Raw genomic sequence first — 17936 nt, 5'->3', positions numbered from 1 at the left:
ATGGCATTCCTGCAGGGTGCTGTACAGGTCCAAGGGAGTGGACCCTAAACATGAAAAGGGTTCCTGCTATAATGGGTGAAGTTTGGGCTCTTTGTTTCTAAGCTGCCTACGCCTGGACGGGTAAGTAAAACCCCTTTATTATTTTGGGGTGTCCCAGTGATTGTAGAGGCTAGCTGTGGGTGTTAGCAAAGTGTACTTTTGTGTTTGTTTTTTTTTTTTTTTTTTTTGTTTTGCTTGTGTCTGGCGGTTTTTTTACCTGTATGATGGCGCGCCATTTCGCCTTGGTTCATCAGGGCGCACGTGCGTTTGCAAGAGTGCAGCTGTGCACAGCAGTTGTTTGTCCACCATGATGCACGTGCATATGCAAAAGCGCAGCAGGACTTAGCAGTTTTTGTCTGTTTGGTGGCCATGGCGCACGCGGTTTCGCCGCACATGCACAGTAGCCTTTAATTGGGTGTACGAAGATTTGCGTCATATAGTAATACACCCGCGCCCGTTTCCCGGGACCACGCACGTACATACGCATGCACAGAACGTTCCGGCGCACAGCCAGCTTATTTAAGCTATATATGCCAAGCAGGCAATGCTTCCAGAAGGCATCTGTGGGAGACAGAGCAGACTCTGAACAGGCACTTGCAGCGGTTCATTTCTCCTTATCCGGGTCACATGAGTCACCAAGTGTTGCTTGGCAGGCTAAGGTGCTTAGCAGGATTGTTGCATAGGGGCTTTGTGAGTCCTATTAAAGGGTCTCCCTTCTGAGGTGTTTTAATATTACACCCAAGTACTCTTTTTGTGGCTATTAAATGTCTTCAAAAAAGAGGAGTGGATCTAATGCTGCATACACACGAGCAGACTTCTCGTCGGACTGAACTCCGAAGGACTTTTCGACGGAGTTCCAACGAAACGGACTTGCCTACACACGATCCCACCAAAGTCGGATTGTTTCGAACGTGATGACGTACGACCGGACTAGAAAAGGGAGTCCAGTAGCCAATAGCTGCCCTTGCGTAGTTTTCGGTCCGTCAGGCTAGCATACAGACAAACGTTTTTTCGATAGGAATCGAGTTCGTCGGAAAGATTTGAAACATGTTTTATTTCTATGGTCCGTCAGATTTTTGGACAGTAAAGGTCCGATGAAGCCCACACCCGATCGGAATGTCCGACGGATTCATTCTGTCGGACCTTTCCTGCCGGAAAGTCCAGTCGTGTGTACGCGGCATAACACTATAGGGAGAGGCACACCTATGTCGTCAGTAGTTCCTGATGAACCTAGTGTTGTATCCCCTGAAAGACCAGAGGCTACCGGGCAATCTGGCTGTTGCGCCTATCTGGAATTGTGCCTACAGTCAACGCTGCTGCTTCACCCTTTATCACTAAGGATGAACTGTTCTGGAAATCTGATCTAATGTCACCGGTGATCCTGTCCGCCGTTTGGGTCAGTCCCTAAAACCAGCAGCTCTGAGATTTTAGAGAAGAGCTAAAGGTGACATCAAGAGTTGGTTCAGCTGGGCTGAAGTCTAGGTGTGTGGGGGTTAATTCCAGCAGGGACAGTCCATAGGGCCCCATGGAGCGTTCTATGAGAGACACTGTAGACTCTGGAGATGGAGTGTGGCCAGCGTTTACAGTGCCTAGCATCTGGGGAGTGTAGGACAGGGTTGCAGGTGTCAGCACTTGCCTATCTGCTGCTGATGAATCCTCTGCGGTTTGGTTTTGTGCTTGAGATGCTGCTGCCATCTTGGAAATGTCCGGTTATCTAGGGACTCGAACTTAGGTCCCAGGGTTCTCCTGGCGATCCCTCCCGGCATGTACCGGTGCTCGGGGGGCCTCCCCTTCATTCCGCGGTCACTGGGGGGGTTCCTGGAGGCTGTTTTTCGCGGCTATCGTGGCTGTGTGGCCAGCGCAGTGTAGAGCTCCGGGCTTACGCAGCCATCTTGGGAGTCTAAGCACATGCGCCTCTCGTAGACATCTTTTATCTCTCCACTTCAGGCCTAGTTCCCCCTGTTTCAATTTCTTGGCGACCAATCTCTGTGGGAAGTTTTTGCAGTTGGTCCGTGCTGTTCCACAGGCCAGTCTTCTTTAGGTACCGATGGCATAAAATCTGTGGGGGAGAGAGGGATCTCTGGCCTCTGTGTCCCACGGATCTGGGCTGTGGAGCAGCTCCTGCTGTGGGGTGAGGGCTCCCCCTCCTAGTGTTCTCCCTAGGAAGGATTCAGTTGAGGCAGGTGAGGGGGCCCCAGGTAGGGAGGTACTCGCTGCGGCATCAGATGTTTGGGAGAGTGGGAGGGCTTCATGATCCTGATCAGCTATGGAGTCAGGCAGGACAGGCCTCATGAGGAGACGGCCGCCATTTTGGGATGGCCGGTGTGTGCTGCTGCCGAGTCTATAGCAGGGGTGAGGCTCCTCCGGGCAGAGCCTGAGGTCATCGGGCTGATGTGGAGTGTGTCCCTGGCTGGCAGGTGTGCGTGCCGGGCCGAAACGAGGGCTCAGACGGCTGCTACGGTGTTCGTTAGACTGGAGTGGCGGTCTATACGGCCATCTTGGACGCTGCCGCGCATGAGCCTTTATTAGCAAAAAATATGTAGAATACATATCTGCCTAAACTGAGGAAAAAAATCTGCTTTTTTATGAAAAAAAAAAAATTGGGGATATTTATTATAGCAAAAAGTACAATATATATATATATATATATATATATATATATATATATATATATATATATATATATATATATATATATATATATATATATATATATATATATATATATATATATATATATATATATATAATTTTCTCAAAATTGTTGCTCATTTTTTGTATTATAGTGCAAAAAATAAAAACCGCAGAGATGATCAAATACCACCAAAAGAAATCTCTATGGGAAAAAAAGATATATCACTTTTATTTGGGTACAACGTTTCATGACCGTGCAATTGTCATTTAAAGCGATGCAGTGCCGAATCGCAAAAAATGGCCTGGTCATTGAGCAGCCAAATCTTGCGCTGAGAGATAAAAAGAAACATTGTATCACACGGTTCTTTATAGGGATCAAAGGGAAGAACTTCGATCTGCAAATGAGGTCAGTTTAACCACTTAGGGCCCTTTCACACTGGGGCGGGGGCGGCGTCAGCGGTAAAGCGCCGCTATTATAAGCGGCGTTTTACCGTCGGTATTCAGCCACTAGTGGGAAGGTTTTACCCCCCCCCGCTAGCGGCCGAGAAAGGGTTACATACCACCGCAAAGCGCCTCTGCAGAGGTGCTTTGCTGGCAGTATAGCCGCGCTGTCCTATTGATTTCAATGGGCAGGATCGGTATATACTCCGCTCCTTCACCTCTCCGAAGATGCTGCTAGCAGGACTTTTTTTCCCGACCTGCTAGCGCACCGCTCCAGTGTGAAAGCCCCCGGGGCTTTCACACTGGAGACAAAGCGGCGGCACTTTCGGGTCGGTTTGCAGGCGCTATTATTAGCGCAATAGCGCCAGCAAACTGCCTCAGTGTGAAAGGGCCCTTAGACTAAGCCTTTTCTGACACTTGTTTACAAGTTAAAATCAGTATTTTTTTGCTAGGAAATTACTTAGAACCCCAAGTATATATACAATCATGGCTGAAATTGTTGGCACCCCAGAAATTTTTCCAGAAAATCAAGTATTTCTCACAGAAAATTATTGCAGTAAGGCATGTTTTGCTATACACATGTTTGTTCCCTTTGTGTGTATTGGAACAAAACAAAAAAATGGAGGAAAAAAAGCAAATTGAGCATAATGTCACTTCTGACTTCTGGGTTAAACCCCATGCAAGGGTTGCAAAGACAAACCTGGGTTTAACCGCTTCCCGACCGCCTCACGCAGATATACTGCGGCAGAAGGGCATGTACACGCAGAATCGCGTACCTGTACGTTGCCCTTTAAGAGGCAGCTAGCTGGCGTGCGCCCGCGGACTCTGTCTGCGGGGATACCCGCGATCGTCTCACAGAGAGGAAGAACGGGGAAATGCTAATGTAAACAAGCATATCCCTCTTCTGCCTAGTGACACTGTCACTGATCACAGCTCCCTGTAATCGGGAACAGTTATCAGTGTCGTCACACACACACACACCTACACACACCTACACACACCTTCCCCCCCACAATTAGAATCACTCCCTTAGACACACTTAGCCCCTACAGCGCCACCTAGTGGTTAACCCCACTAGGGGTAACCCCTTTACTGCCAGTCACATTTACACAGTAATCAATGCATTTTTAATTGCACTGATCGCTGTATAAATGTGAATGATCCCAAAATCGCCCCAAAAGTGTCTGATCTGTCCGCCATAATGTCGTAGTCACGATAAAAATTGCTGATCACCGTCATTACTAATAAAAAAAAATTATTAATAAAAATGCCATAAAACTATCCCCTATTTTGTAAACGCTATAACTTTTGCGCAAACCAATCAAACACTTATTGCGATTTTTACCAAAAATATGTAGAAGAATACGTATCGGCCTAAACTGAGGAATTTTTTTTTTTTTTTTATATATATATTTTCTTGGGGATATTTATTATAGCGAAAAGTAAAAAATGTGTTTTTTATTTTTTTTTTTCCAAAATTGTCGCTATTTTTTTTTTGTTTGTAGTGCAAAAAATAAAAAGCGCAGAGGTGATCAAATACCACCAAAAGAAAGCTCTATTTGTGGGAAAAAAGGACGTCAATTTTGTTTGGGAGCCACTTCGAACGACCGCGGAATTGTCAGTTAAAGCGACGCAGTGCTGAATCGCAAATAGTGCTCTGGTCTTTGGCCAGCCAAATGGTCCGGAGCTTAAGTGGTTAATGATTGCTCGTTTAAAGTGATTTATAAATGCAGTTTAAAGAAAAAAAAAAAAAAAAACGCGGCCTTAACTTGCTTTTTTCTGGTCCCCTGCTGGTGCTTCTGGCTCCTCCTCTCCGCCGAGTGGCCCCACAGGAAACCGCCTTCTTTGGTGGCACTCGTGCAGGCTCCCTCATCACTGATTTGCTTTGATTGACAGCAGCAGGAGCCAATGGTTTCCACTACCTCAGCAAAGCCTGCAAGTCAAGGAAGTGAGGGGTGAGAGCCACTGCAATGTGCAGAGCTCTGGATCGAACAAAGGCTCAGGTAAGTATAAAGGGGGGGGGGAGAGATACTGCAACCTAAACATTTTTAACCTTAATGGAAGGAATGCATTTAGGTAAAAAAAAAGTTTGGGCTTTATAACTAGTTTAACGCTTGCAGGTGTTGAGCTCCTGATATATATTTTTATACTTTTAGGCTAATGTGTTTGCTACCCATTCTAGGGGTAGCAGGAGCTTTAATTTATCACTAGATCTGGGTTAAAACCTTTTGTGCTGGGAGGCTTTGGCTGTTTCCCACCTGGGCGTGGGATAGATAAAACCACAGGATCTCTATGTACTGTAGTGTGTTGGGGCAATCGCAGCGTATATGCATTGATTAAACATGTAGTATTAGCCTGGGTTCACACTGACTGTGGGAAACTCGCACCATTTCATTCCCGCATGTCAGTCCTGACTTTGGGGGGGGGGGGGGGGGGGGGGGGCGTTTTCAGAGACATCTGTATGGGTTTCTGCACAGATGTTAATGGAAATCGCACCCTGAAATCGCCAAAAGTAGTACAGAGACTACTTGCAAATGCGTTGTTGCACCGATTCGGACACTGCCATTGCCTCTGATTTGGCATGCAATTTGACATGTCAAATCGCATGAATGTGAACCAGTGCTAAAGGGGGCTCCTATTTGCCTTAAATCCAACTAAACTCTCTTTAGTTATGCCTAGGGGTTGAAGCTGTACTTATTATGGGTTAGCAGTATCTGTCACGATTATAGGGTAAGACCACTTAGGACTTTAACTTAAGATCTAGCAGACCAATGAACAACTAACCTGGTGAACACAGCAACAGATCCTCACAGCTGCTGGAGCAATGTGACCACACACAAACGGACATGTGCCAGAGTTGCAGGATCTAAGGAGCCACCCGGTTCTTCACCAGAGCCACTGGAGGTGTGGATGTTGCGCTGCAAGGCAGCCCCCAGGTTGTGGCTCTCTAGCACACCTGTGCGGGTAATGTGCACCAAATGGCACGCTGGAAGGACACTGGGCGCACACGCACCAGCAGGAAATTAGGGGATCCATGGACAGAAACCAAAGGGAATATAACTGCACAGCCAGAGGGAAACACTGAGAACGAAGACACATAATCACACACATAGGTTGGACTTGATGGACTTGTGTCTTTTTTCAACCTCACCTACTATGTAACTATGTAACACACAGAATTAGGGAATGCTCCTAAATGCCAGAGAAACAGGAGGGTCCAGCTTCAATGTGGAGACACACGTTGCTCAAACACTAATCCACAGGTGCAAAGGCTTAAGTCCTGTACACACGGTCAGAAACTCTGAAGATAAATTTCGTCCGATGAACGATCTGACGATTTTCTAAACGTTAGTATGCTGCTTTTGACAGCCGATTACGCATTTTCCTCAGACAAAAACTGGATTTGCAGGCTCCAAAATGTTTGTCTGATGTGACCACAATGTCTGATTTTTTTTTTTTTTTTTTCTTTTCATTAGTATGGTTTTCTGCCAAAAAAAATCTGAAGAGCAAGACTAGGCATGCTCAGAAATGAAAGAACAAATACAAAACAATTCAACACATTACATCACCTCTGACGTTGAATTCTGTCCGAATGTTTTCTGATGGTGAGTACCCTCTTCACTTTTTCGATTTGAGACTAGCATCCAACAAAAAACTGACAAATTCATCCAATAATCTGACCGTGTGTACAAGGCTTTAGACACACTATTTAATTTTCTGCAGATTTTTGTATTCAGATTTACCAAATCCATATAATATGAGGTCAAACCTTAAGGCTGCATTCACACCTGAGCGTAGCGTTTTTGAGCGTTTCTTCAGGCGTTTTGTTGCGCGTTTTGTATACAGCCTTTTGCCGGCATGTTGAGCTTTGGCATTTTTTGCCAATAGGAAACATGATCATCTCTCATCATTTGTTGCTATGTTTTTAGATTTTTTTCATCTGCTTCCTGGTTGAATATTCTTCTTCCGGTTCATCATTGTGCTTCCTGCTCCATGTGTTTGTATTGTCCTCTGCAAAGATGAGTGATGATGACATGGTGTGTTTTGTGGCAGCAGCCACTGTTATGTCATATTTTCTGCATGAAAGAGAGAGGACAAAGAAGAGGGCACGCAGATACTGGATTCACCCCGTAATTGCTGATCGAGAAGAGAGAGGCCAATTTTGGGTCATGTACAGTGACCTACGTGATCATGAGGACAAATTTTTGGACTACACTAGGATGTCCATAAAAAGGTTAGTAAAACTTATTTGGATTCATGTTTGACATTGTTCCTTTCTTATCATGTCTACTAATAAACCCCACATTTTTATTTTTTTTTTATCACAGCTTTGATGAGTTAATGGGTTTACTCAGTAGTCAGTTGCAACGAATGGATACATATTTCCGTATCAATATACCCCCTGTGGAACGACTAATCATCACACTGAGGTAATTTTTTCTTATTTTTTGTAATTTTTTAAAGACTGATACATGAAGAACCCAAGATTAAAAATTTTGTATATGCATAAAATAAACACCAAACACACGTTTTTTTAAAGCAAAAAAAAAAAACTTTACTTTTTTTTTAAATATTAAATATTTTTGAAATATAACTTTTTCTGTTCGTTTATTTTTTATTCACATATACAGCTCAACAATATAAAAAAAGAAATAGAGCTAACGTAGCTCATAAATTAAAAACAAAAAAAAAAATTTAGAGCTGATGAAATGTTTGGGAGGAGTTGACTGCCTCATTTGCTGACATCACCACATTCATGGCATGGCCAAATGTGACCAGGTGGAGGTAGAGTTATTTTCATTATGCTGCCAATTAGAAGGTGGTGGTGTTGGCAGAGGAACGTAATTAGAAGGTGGTGGTGTTGGCAGAGGAACGTAATTAGAAGGTGGTGGTGTTGGCAGAGGAACGTAATTAGAAGGTGGTGGTGTTGGCAGAGGAAGGTAATTAGAAGGTGGTGCTGTTGGCAGAGGAAGGTGGGTAGCAGAATGTGGTGATGACAACCGAGGTGGTGCTGGCAGATGGGGCGGGGGGAGATTTACCTAGGGAACATAAGGTGGTGGAGGTTCTGAAGACCTATATGTGGTGGTTGGTGGAATAAAAGTCGCAATGTAACGGATGGTACCTGCCAACATGTCTGCCTGGAGTTCTGATGGTACCTTCTCCATCAGACCTTCTAGACACCTTGCAGAAACCTGCACATGCGACCTGTTGCTGTTCATTCTTTCAGACATACTGGCCATAATGTCCAACATGCGATTAAAATCAGGTTCAGGAGCCCTCCTTCTTGTTGCTCTAACAGGTACACAAGCACATATGGGTGGTGTGGACTCCTCGTCTCCCACAGGTGTCGCAGATGTCGAACGTGCTGGAGTTGACAATTGGCTCTCCTGCTCTTGGCCTGCTTGATCACCTGATGCTTGGCCTGCTTGCTGACTGTTTGCATCTGTGTCCAAATCATTATTTGGAGTACTGTCCTCCCAGCAGTTTTCAGTACTGAAAATAGAAATTATTATTACAACTTTCTCTTTATGTAATCTTTATTTTATTTTATATTTAAAAAGAGCATACAAACATATAGTCTATGGTCAGTCTTTCCACATTACAGTGCATTTCTTACAGTGCAGACCTAGACGTTTTAGACAAAAACAAATTATAGAACAAATTATAAAACGGAGGGGTGAGGGAAGGAGGGGAAAGGGGATGAGGGATTAGGTTATCTCCAAACTGTATTACAATATTAAACAGTCATAATGAATTCTAAAGGGTGTCCTGCCATAGCGGCTTTGGCCGGACCCATCTTTCTTTAGCCCTCCATTCAAATACTGGAGGGGGGGTCTCAACTCTGCCTTAAGGCCCCAGGATGCCCATTGGGCGGGTCCCTTGGGAGGGGGGCCACAGGCCTCCAACTAACCTCCACCAAGAGGGAGACGCTCCACGGGCAACCCATTGGGCCAATGCAGTCACAAAGGTGCCTATGCCACCAGGCGGGGCCCCTATCCAATATGTCTAAACAAGTAACGACTTAGTAACATTTAAAGAGGGAGACACAAAAACATGCCTTTAATCACTAGTGGCGCATAGCGCCTCATATGAACCTTCAACTATAGACCTTGTGAACCACGCATAAGGAAAGAAAAAGCTTACACATTGTGCTACCAATAGGGCAGTGAGACATGCCATTCAGGTACGCACGTCACCATACACACCATACTTAGCTTCAGGGAGGGCTCCGCTAACTCCAACAGTGCGACATCCAGGCTAGAGGACACAGGATTGGTGTCTACGGTGAATCTCCGCCACTGGGCCCAAATACTATTAAAACGCTCACTCCTATCTTTGCACCTCACCACCCACTCCTCCGCCTCTCTGATATCATCTACCTTCTGTAGCCATTCTTTTAAGGTAGGGATCTGCGGACGTTTCCAATAGAGAGGTATAAGCCTTTTAGCGGCATTTAATAGATGAGGAAGGGCGCTTTTTTTTGTAATGGCTCAGAGGGAGGGTAGGGAGGTGCAGGAGGAAATGCTCAGGGGAAAACGGGATCTCAATCTGCAGGGCATTTTTAATGTTAGTCTGTATTTCCATCCAAAAAGGCCTGATTGCTGGGCATTCCCACCATATATGAAGGATGGTGCCTTTCTGACCGCAACCTCGCCAGCAGCGGTCAGAAACCGAGGGGTAGATACGTGCTATGACAGCTGGTACACGATACCAGCGAGTTAGTAGCTTGTAGTTAGTTTCCTGCGTTCTAGACTCTATGGAGCTAGAGTTTGCTAGTTTATACATGTGTAGACGTTGTTCTGGCGTGAACTCTACCCCCAGGTCTCGTTCCCATTCCCGTATGAAAGCCGGCTTGCCAACGGTGGAAACTGAACCCAAGTGCCTATATAATTCAGAAATCAGATAGGGAATTGGCTCTTCTATGAAAAATCTTTCTAGTGTGGTGATAGTGTCTAGCCCTCTCATCGAGGCCCCCTCTGTCGCAATGAAGTGTTGGAGTTGCTGGTACCTCCACCAATCCATGGTGAATCTGCCATGACTATTCCGCAAGGCGTCTAGGGGTATCAACTTACCCTTATCTACAAATTTGCCCCAACTATAATTACTGTCTGTAGCCCAAGTACCAAAAAAGGTCCTCTGCTCCCCAGGAGGGAACCACCTAAATCCCCCCAGCGGTGCCGGTGGGGAGCCCGGGGGCACCAAAGCATACAGAGTATTTGTGCGGTCCCAGACCCGCAGGGTGTGAATGGTTAACGGGGAGGACGTCTGTGAGAGTCCTCTGCGTTCACGAGGTAGCCAAAGTGCGTATGATAAGTCGCGGCCTGCTAAGCTCTTCTCCAAGGGGACCCACATTTTTGAACCCCCATGATGACGCCAGTTAAGGATATGTTGGATCGCAATGGCTCTGTAGTATCGCCGTATATCCGGGAGGCCCAAGCCTCCCATCTCCTTGGCCTTCTGCAAAAAAGACGCAGCCAGTCTTGGTTTTTTACCATGCCAAATGAAATTAATCATTAAGCTTTGGAGCTGTGTAAAGAAGCTCCTGGGGAGGGGGACGGGCAACATCTGCAAATAAAAGAGCACCCTAGGAAGGATGTTCATCTTGAGTATGCCAAGTTTGCCTAGCGATGTGAAGGAGGTCTTGGCCCAGTTCTGTAAGTCTCTACGCACCATGCTCAAAAGGGTAGGGAAATTAGCTGAATAAATAGTATCAAATCGATTTGTAAGTTGGATACCCAAATACTTAATAGATGTTTTAGCCCAACTAAATGGTAAAGCTTGTTGTAGGTCAGTGGCCATCTTTACAGGAATGGTAATGGGCAGGATTTCGAAAAATTTATTTTAAAATTTGACACATGACCAAAAATTTTAAGTTCCCTCATAAGGTTTGGCAGTGACACCAAAGGCTGGGTCAAATGAAAGAGCACGTCGTCGGCATAAGCCGACAGTTTGTGTTCCGTTGACCCCACCGTCACCCCTCTAATATCAGCGTTTGCCCGTATTGTTCGAAGCAGACACTCCATAGCCAGAGCGAACAGAAGGGGAGAGAGGGGGCACCCCTGCCTCGTGCCATTCCGTATGGGGAACCCCAGGGACAGATGGCCATTTACCTTGACCTTCGCACTGGGGGTCGTGTAAAGTGCCATGATCCATCTAAGCATGTGAGGGCCCAGTCCCCAAGCCTCCAGAACCGCCTTAAGGTATGACCAATCTATTCTGTCAAAAGCCTTTTCGGCATCCGTGGACAGAATGAGGTAGGGGGTGGAATCCCTGTGGGAACATGCCCACTGTATGAGCTGCATGGCCCGGATAGAATTATCCCTAGCTTCTCTACCCGAAATGAATCCCGTTTGATCGGGGTGGATAAAGGAGGGTAAGACATATTTAAGTCGATTTGCCATAATCTTGGCAAAGATTTTTATATCGACATTAAGTAGTGATATTGGTCGATAGCTTTGTGGGAGAGTGGGGTCCTTGCCCTCCTTCGGAAGTACAGTGATGTGGGCAAGTAATGCCTCGGGGAATCTGGTGATTTGTGGCTAAAGAATTAAAATACCTACACATATGATTTTGTAGCAAGGGAAGAAATTTTGCATAATACGCTTTGGAATATCCATTCGGGCCAGGGCTCTTCCCATTAGGTAGCGCCTTCACTGTCGAGATGATCTCCTGAGGGGAGACGGAGGAGTCAAGGTCTAGCTGCTGCTCGGGTGTCAAAGAGGGGAGTCCGGCCGAGGCGAGGTAGTCGCCAATAGCTTTCAGTTTTGCTGTCCGCCCTGTGTGGGAGGCATCTTTATCTAGGTGATATAAGTCTGCATAATAATCTCTAAAGATGGAGGCAATCACAGAGGAGTGTAATGTTGCCGTACCATCAGGGGACCGAAGCGAGTGCACGTGAGCTGTCAGTCGTCTCTTCTGAAGCGCTCTAGCTAACATTCTGCCGCACTTATTTCCCTGTTCGTGATATTTATGTGAAAGGTAGCGTAATTGTCTGCGCGCACGATGATCAAGGAGGCGTGAAAACAGCTCCCTCAGTTCAGTCAACCGTTCGCGGGCTTTAGCATCTCCCTGACGTTTGTGTTTAAGTTCTTCTTCTTGCAAGGCTGTCAGTACCCTCTTGAAGTCCATCTGTCTTTCCCTTTTGAGTTCAGAACCCAAGGAGATCAATTCACCCCTGAGTACCGCCTTATGGCTTTCCCACACAACTCTGTCTGCCATGTCCTCAGATACATTTTCTGCAAAATAATGTGTGATGGTCTTGGAGACCTTAGCTACTACCGAGGCGTCGTCCATGGTGATATTGCCTATTTCAGCTGACTGCAACAACTCAAGGGTGTCATGATCCACACACAAGATCTATGCGCGTATACACGTCATGCACCCCCGAGTAGTAGCTGTAGTCCCTATCCGACGCATGAAGAGCTCTCCACGTGTCTATAAGGAAGTTATTCTGCAGTGACTTACGAAAATTCTTGAGGAAGGCTTGGGAGTGAGTGGGGCGGCCGCGGGATGCGTCAACGAGCGGGTCTGGGCTCACGTTAAAGTCCCCTCCAAGGATTAAGTGGCCCTCCCTGAATTAGTTCAACTTATCTAGCACAGAATCAATAAAGGAGAGTTGTTGGGCATTAGGTGCGTAGAGAGTCGCAAATGTAAATTTTGTGTTAGCCAAGACCCCCTTCACAAAGACGTATCTACCCTGGCTCTCCGAGAGTTGGAATGGGCATGACTTATGGAATGCAATGGCGGTACCTCGTGATTTGGCCACCGGGGAGTTGCTAAAGAACCATTGGGTGTATAGGTGTGTGGGTATCTTTGGGAGGGACTGTTGCCTGAAGTGAGTCTCCTGTAGGAAAACCACCTGGGCCCCCAGCCTCTTTAGCTCCAGCCATAGCCTGTTGCGCTTGTGTGGAGAGCAGAGCCCCCTGGCATTGTAAGACAGTACCTTTAGTGACGGTGTACCTGAATTAATTGATAGCTGATCGGTCTCACCCCCTCTGGGTCCTCTGCGCATGGTTCAGTCAGTCAAGAGGCAACCTGAAGGTCAAAGCAATAAACGTTTAGCTTTAAAAAGCAATAAAAGGCACAAAGTGATATAAAGGGGGAGATGTGGGGGGGGGGGGGAAGAGGGGGAAGTTAGGGAGGGGTAAGGAGGGAGAAGGGGGGGATTTAGAGGGGGGTAGGGGGAAAAGTAGGAAGAGTAGGGAGGGAAGAGGCAGGAAAGGGATAAGGATGAGGAAAAGAGAACAACAATACCACAGGGGCCGGACCGTATCCAACCGGTCCGGTGTATTACCCTGCGGTAAACTACAGAGCTCACCCAGGAGGGGGGTATCTAAAAAAAAACCACCCGGGTGAGAACTCTGAGTCCCTCAAGGGACTGTCACCTAGTAAGGTGAGGCCAAAGTGGGGTACGTGGGTGACCACCAAGGGGACGATTAGCCCATCCTTCCGTCCAGTCCATTACAACACATAAACAGGGTGGGAAAAATGTGTAAAAAAGGGAAAAACAAAACGCAGCAACAAAAAGAAAAAGGAGATTATGTAACTTGAACTCCCAAAAAAGTGCAAAATAAAGGGGGAAGACAAGTCAGCCAGGCGAGGAGCTGGACCGCAGACCCCCCAGTCCATCATGGTGCATAATGGTTCTCAAAGTTGAGAAGTAGTGCAAAGGGCCCAGTGTGCAGCGCCTAGCAGGAGGAGGTAGAATGTGACAGCAATGCGTCCATTGGGCCCAGTGTCCCGGTTGAAATACCAATGATGAAGAGGGGATTATGTCCAAAAATTAGAAAAAGCAATAAGGGTGGCAGTAGCTTGTTTAGTCACTGGTTGTGGAAGTGCCCGGACGTGGGCCCTCTGTCTGCCTGTTGCGACCACGGGAATGCCTGTTTCCGGCCGCCTGGATCCATGGCTGAGGTAGCTGGGGTATCGGGATGTCCGGAGTGGTGCGCCAGTCCGGGAAGTCCACAGGGTTAAGCTCCAAGGTGTGTAAGAAGCGGGGGAGGTCATCCTTCGTGCGTAGTATAGCCCAACAGCCATTTTTTGACGCCTGGAGGCTGAATGGGAAGCCCCAGTGGTACGTGAGGCCTGCCGCTTGAATTTCCGTTAGGAGTGGGCACAAGGCCCGGCGCTGCATTAGGGTGCGCCGTGAGAGGTCCTGGTAAAAGGACAATTGAGCTCCATCAAAGTCAAAGACTGGTCTGTTATGCATCTTTTGCATTATGCGATCCTTTAGTGTAAATTTGTGCAGCTTGCAGATCACATCTCTGGGGTTGTCGGGGTCCTCTGATGGGGGCCTAACTGCCCTGTGAGCTCTGTCTATCTCAGTCGGCACCGACGGAGGCAAACTCAGGATTTCACGGAACACTCCCTGCAAGGTGGGAACAATGTCCTTAGGTGCGGTGGCTTCTGGAAGGCCTCGTATGCGAATATTCGCTCGCCTGCTGCAGTTCTCCATGTCATCTAATTGGCACAAAAGGGCCTCAATTTGGTGACTATGGGTGACGGTCTGTTCTCTGAGCTGGGAGATGGCAGGTATAGTATCATCAAATTCCTGCTCCAAAGTCTCTACCCTGTGACCCAGCTCAGTGGTATCTGTTTGCAGTTGTTCAATATCTTGCCTGAAGGCCCTCTCAATCCTGCTGGTAAAGCGCTCTAGGTCCTCTTTAGTGGGGAGAGACCATAAGTGCTGTCTAATGTCTCTGTCCTCTGTCAAATCTGCCAAGTTTGTGCCCCTGTCCTGTGGTGATGTGGAGCGGGGGGATGCAGGGGGGATGGAGTCGCTTACCAGCCTGGGAGAAGAGATAGGAGACAGTGCTGGAGGTGCAGGCTGAATCTCCTGTTGCTGCAGCGTGGCCGTTCGTTCCGGTGCCATCTTGGATTTCCTCTCTGCTGACGGGGGGTGTCTGAAAGGATGGAATCCAGCGATCCTTGACCCTGGGGGTGAGCTTTTTTCGGCTGGGATGAAGCCCGCCGCCGCTGTGACATGCCCTGTGCGGAAATCAGGGGGTAATCACCCCTGTAGCTGCTGATTTAGCTGCGGACCAGATGGAGCTTGGGCTCAGCAAGTCCTCACTCCTCCATAGCCAGGCCACGCCCCCACAACTTTCTCTTTACATTTTGTTTAATGACATTCGTACAGATGATAGCTTACCGCCCCAAAGCCAGCAATGGCCGAAGGAACTCCAACTCTTTAGCATGCATGTATTCTCTAGGAGCACACTCCGCAGATCCACTCCTAAATTCCTTGAGTAGTCTTAGATGTCGAGTGTAGGCATCATGTATACTCTTCCACTTCATTTTGAGCAGTTTAACTGTAAAGAAACAAATTAAAATATATTTATTTATTTCTTTGTAGGTACCTAGCAACCAGACAATCATTATCAAGTCTACACTATGCCTTTCGGGTTGGAAAATCAACAGCAAGTTACATAGTCCGTGACACCTGCTCTGCTATTTGGGATGTGTTGAAGGATATTGTGTTTAACAAACCTACAGCAGAAGAATGGTCACAGATCTTTGAAGTTTTCTGGCAACGCTGCAACTTCCCCAATTGCGTTGGAGCGATTGATGGGAAACATATTTGGATCGTAAAGCCCATGGGTAGCGGAAGCCAGTATTTTAACTACAAGAAATATTTTTCTTTTGTTTTAATGACAGTGGCTGATGCTAATTATTGCTTCCGTTATATAGATAATGGGTCGTAAGGCAGCAGCGCTGACTCTACTATTTTTGGGAATTCTTCATTTGGACACATGCTGCGTACCAATAGTCTGGACCTTCCGGAAAACAGTCCACTCCCGAGCACAAATGGACCTCCCCCTACCCAGTGTTTTTGTGGGGGATGAGGCCTTTGCTCTGAGTGAGCATCTTCTACGGCTTTATTCGGGACACAATCTAACTGTGCAGAAGAGTGTGTTCAACTATCGGCTAACAAGAGCACGTCGAGTTGTCAAATGTGCATTTGGCATTTTAGCAAACAAATGGTGGGTCCTGCACACTCCCATTGTTCTAAACATGCAAAATGCAGTCTGTGCTGTTAAAGCTGCATGTGCCTTGCATAACTTTTGTAAGGCAACGGGATGGATATGAGTTTGAGGACCCATTACATCAGAACATGGAAAGAGCTCATTGGACTGGTGTTCATGTAAGCAGACAAGGTACACATGTCAGGGATCAATTTGCGTCCTACTTTATGTCTCCAGCAGGACAGGTCCCATGGCAGCTTGAGGCAATTGAATAATTTTAAATCTTTAGTTGTTTAAGAGAACCATATACTATGCTGTATTGAATAATTAATAAAAATGCTTGATGTATTGATAAGAAGTCTCATGATTTTTTTTTTTTTTTTTAATACATCTTTGTGTGCAATATCCATACAATATCCACCAGGGGTCAGAGTGTGCCTTCATGTATTTGTGACATGCTAACATTACTATACTCATACTCCTATGCATTAGGTGCTTATACTTATATAAGAAGTAGGCAATAGATGTGCCATTCCAGTTCATCCTGGCCACATTCCTACACACATGCAATTAGTGTGTACACATATGTGGCCATAGTGAACTGTAATTGCACATCTATTGTCTGTTTTCTCATATGTATGATCTTGTAAGCAATGCATAGGAATATAAGCATACGCTAGTACTGTTTTTCTGGTGCTAAGATTCTATTATTTATAATGTACTAAATAACAATCATCCTATTATCTCTATGGTTGGTTATGTTTGCAGGGGTTTATCTTGCCTTTCTCATCCTTCACACGGGCATTTAGGTCTGCCCAGTTTGTGAAAACTTGGCAGGCAATCTGGTTCCATGCCCTCCTCTTGCTCGCAGCTTGTAGCATGGATCTCTGGAATCATAGAGACAGGGGTGCTGCTTTACCATTCTGATAAAGCTCTCCTGATCTAAAAGACATACTGTCTCATCCACTCTCTATATTGCTGGCCTCCATGTCTTCTAACCAAAAAATGGTGATCTGTGCACTTCCTGTGTATGTTTTATGTCGTTTCCTTTATGTAAATTTATTTCACTTGAGCAGATAAAAGCCACAAAACACCGTAGAAACGCTCGTCGTCGCGCTAGACGCTTGAATCGAGCGTTTCCATTAGTTTCTATGGGAATACAAACGCTCCAAAAACGCCCAAATATGCCCGATTTGTGCAACAAAAAAGGGTCCAGAACTTTTTTGAGCTTCAGGCGACTTGGAGTGGAGATGTGAACCATCTCCATAGAGAAGAATGTATTTTTTCCCCTCAAGCGTTTTGTAGTTTCAGGCTTCAAGCTACAAAACGCTCAGGTGTGAATGGAGCCTAATGCCCCGTACACATGGTCGGATTTTGCGACTCAAAATGTGCGATCGGAGCGTGTTGGAGATTCCGACTGTGTGTGGGCTCCATCGGACTTTTTCCATCGGATTTTTGGACACACAAAGTTTGAGAGCTTGCTATAAAATTTTACGACAACAAAATCTGTTGCCGGAAATTCCGATCGTATGTACACAAATCCGACGCACAAAGTGCCACGCATGCTCAGAATAACTTAAGAGAAGAAAGCTATTGGCTACTGCCCCGTTTATAGTCCCAACGTACGTGTTTTACGTAACCGCGTTCAGAACGATCGGATTTTCCGACAACTTTGTGTGACCGTGTGTATGCAAGACAAGTTTGAGCCAACATCCGTAGGAAAAAAATCCATGGATTTTGTTGTCGGAATGTCCGATCAATGTCTGACCGTGTGTACGGGGCATATGAGTTTTAATTTGTATGCAATCAGGCAGGCCCTTGTACTACATGGTTTTGGTAAATCTGAAGACAAAAATC

The 17936-nt window shown here is 46.2% G+C and overlaps 1 protein-coding gene across 1 annotated transcript in view; it reads left to right on the top strand.

Moving 5' to 3' along the window:
- The window catches only part of LOC141128475 (C4b-binding protein alpha chain-like), a gene marked incomplete in the record, with an annotated part of 860616 nt that overhangs the window by 20515 nt on the left and 822165 nt on the right, over positions 1 to 17936 (top strand).

Source organism: Aquarana catesbeiana, linkage group LG02, assembly GCF_042186555.1.
Source record: "Aquarana catesbeiana isolate 2022-GZ linkage group LG02, ASM4218655v1, whole genome shotgun sequence".
In the NCBI taxonomy this organism is placed as follows: domain Eukaryota; kingdom Metazoa; phylum Chordata; class Amphibia; order Anura; family Ranidae; genus Aquarana; species Aquarana catesbeiana.
The sequence above is the reverse complement of the archived record's forward strand: the minus strand, read 5'-3'. Positions and strand labels throughout refer to the sequence as shown.